Source organism: Apium graveolens, chromosome 6, assembly GCF_009905375.1.
Source record: "Apium graveolens cultivar Ventura chromosome 6, ASM990537v1, whole genome shotgun sequence".
Lineage (NCBI taxonomy): Eukaryota > Viridiplantae > Streptophyta > Magnoliopsida > Apiales > Apiaceae > Apium > Apium graveolens.
This window is the reverse complement of record NC_133652.1, coordinates 21,354,650-21,357,987: the sequence shown is the minus strand read 5'-3', so window position 1 is coordinate 21,357,987 and position 3,338 is coordinate 21,354,650.

The following is a 3,338-nucleotide window of genomic DNA, read 5'->3' as shown; positions in this document are numbered from 1 at the left end:
ACCAGTTTGGAAGTGGGAAAACATTACTATGGATTTTGTAACTCATTTGCCGAGGACTTTCAAGAAGAATGATGTTATATGGGTGGTGGTTGATAGACTCACTAAGTCCGCTCACTTCTTGCCTATTAAAGAGACTACTCCTGTTCATGAGTTGGCAGAGATTTTTCAGCGAGATATTGTTAGACTTCATGGTGTGCCGGTGTCGATAGTTTCTGACAGGGATACGAGATTTACATCGCGTTTTTGGAAGGGATTCCAGCAAGCTTGGGGTATGAGGCTTAATTTCAGTACAGCTTATCATCCGCAGACCGATGGACAGTCAGAGAGGACGATTCAGACATTGGAGGATATGTTGAGGGCTTGCGCGTTAGAGTGGACAGGTGATTGGGATAAATATTTGTATCTTGTTGAGTTTGCGTACAATAATAGTTGGCACGCGAGTATTGGTATGCCACCATTTGAGGCTTTGTATGGTAGGAGGTGTAGGGCACCATCTTGTTGGGATGAGGTTGGTGAGAGAGTCATCGAAGGGCCGGAGTTAGTTAGAATTACTAATGAGAAGGTAGAGAAAGTTAAAGAAAGTCTGAAGGAAGCTCGATCTCGTCAAAAGAGTTACGCGGACCAACATAGGAAGTTTGGGGGATTTGAGCCAGGTGATCATGTGTTCTTAAAGGTGTCGCCTTGTAAGGGTGTGAAGCGTTTTGGTATGAAGGGAAAGCTTAGTCCGAGATATGTTGGCCCTTTTGACGTTATGGAGAAAGTAGGGGAAGTATCTTATAGAGTTGCGTTGCCACCACAACTATCTCATGTGCATAATGTGTTTCATGTGTCGGTTTTGAGGGGCTACAAATATCATCCATTACATGTAGTTCAGTATCCATTACATAAGATTAAAGAGGATCTTTCTTGTGAGGAGGAAGCTGAGGCTATCTTAGCTCGAGAGGAGCGAGTTTTGAGGAAGAACACCATTCCGTTTGTGAAAGTTTTGTGGAAAAATCATTCGGAAAGAGAGGCTACTTGGGAATTAGAAGAATCTATTCGTGAGAAATATCCGCATTTGTTCGATTCAGGTACGAGTTTTAGTTTCGTTCGATTCCGGGGACGGAATCCTTTTTAAGGGGGTATATATGTAATATCCGTATTTTTATTTTAATTATTATCTATTTAATATTTGTATTAGTTAGAAATAGATTAGAATTAGTAATAATAGTAATTTTTAATACAATTTGATTTGGAATAGAATTAGTAATTATATTATTAATTAGATTAGGGATAGGATTCTATTAATTGTGGGCTTGTGGGCCTATAAATATATATATATACAAGTTATGTCCTATTCTATGTCTTTTTAATTGGAGCCGCTCTTAGAGGCTAGGGTTTGAGAAGACAAGAAGATCTTAGAAGTTTATTCTTGTGTTATTCGATTGATCAAGGTACGAGAATCGATCTTTTCTTCTTCATAATCATATCATGTTCATCTTCTTATTTGTTTGTGCTGAAATTCGTATGTGATAAAATCAGCATCTCGTATCTGTTGTAAAATCCATAACTTATTCGTTTGTACACGGAATTCATTGATTCTTGATTTTCTGGAAAGCTTGTTTCGATACCTACAACTTCCATGTTTACATATTTTGTGGAATCAGCCTCTAACTATGTGCAAATATCCATTCTTTGTGACCCTTCAGATTTATGACGTGAACAGTTTTTCATACCTTCTAAAATTCGTTATAAATCGATCTTATGTCGGAAAATTACTCATGATATCAATCTGGAAAGCTTATGAAATTCTCTTTCATTATATGGTATACCCATTATATATTTAAATTTTTAAATTGCCTAAATTGCCTTACAAATATTCTGGTCTGTTTATACTTATCAGCATAGTTGTTTCATGTTCAAAAATTCATATCTTCTTCATTATTCGTCATAAAATTATGATCTTTATAAATTATGAAACCTCTGAGAATTCTCTTTCATTGTCTAGTTATAGTCGAAGTGAGATCAGATTGTCTTTATTGTCTAAATTTGCCTTCTTTGTAATCTGTTCCTGAATAATTTCTGCTGTGATACCTGAACTTCAAAAATTCATAACTAATTCGTTATCAGTGCGTTTTTGATGAATCTTAACATTTTGGAATCCTTGTTAAATCTACTTTATTTCTCCAGTTGACCATTATTTCAAATCCTTAACTTATCTGCTGTTAAAATTCGAATTAGTATAAGTTGTTCACTTTCAATCGTATTTCAACAATCCGATTTAATGGTCCATCAGATGAGGTACGGATTTCGTCCCCTTTCTTTCAGTGCTACTCCTTTTATTATTAAATATATCTGATTCTTTCCCTTCATATTTTTATTCATTCCGTTCTTATTCGTTTGATCTCTGAAAATTATTTTAAATCTGTTCTGGAAGTTTTAAATATTTAATCTTGCGAGCTTTAAAATTATGTTTGTTAAATATCTGTTTAGAATATTTGAAATATCTGCTGCAAGTGATTCTTAAAATTGTGAAAATTATTTTATTTGAACCCTTAGAGTGAAATAGGGTATACCGAGTTAACCAGCTGTAGGGGTACTACAGCCATGTCATTGCGGCACCATTGGCATGACACTTCCATGGCAGTGTGATTGGTCATGGCGTATCCTTTTGATAGCTCAGGAGGAGAGCTTTGGCCATTGTGATATTTGTTTCAGGATACGTGGGTGCACCCAGAGTTTGATTTGTGATTTGATTCGACAGTGACGTTGTATATGCCGTACTCGTTAACTGGTTTGTTGCACACATTAGGTACCCTATGATGTGTGTATTTGTTATTTGTTTTGCTCTCGGTATGAAATATCTTAGCCCTCGTTGTTTCAGCCTGTTTTATTTAAACTTGCTGTTTTATATTAAACTGTCAAATGTTCATCTTGTTTTATGTTTTATAAATTTATTCCAATCCGTACTGGGCATTTGGCTCATGCCGTATTCTTCTTCTGGCAGGTACTTAGGGGGACTTTTGGGGCTGTGTGATGGAGCGATACCTTTGTGACAATTTCTTAGGATCTTTGGACTTCTAGCATTTATTTTAGACATTTATTATTAGAGTATTTAATTTTCTTCGCATTTATTGACTTGGATAATTTTGGAGACTTTATAATATTATATGTTGGATTTTAGTGCTCTGTTTTTTTTAGGTTTAGATTTAATAAGTAACCCCTCGTCTCATTTTGGGAAGGGGGTGTTACAGTTAGTTAAGACACGAACTCTGAGTCTTGATTCCAAAGGTAACTGAGACTTAATATATTTTAATTGTAATTTGAAATCAATATAATAATCGAGGATCCCAAACAAT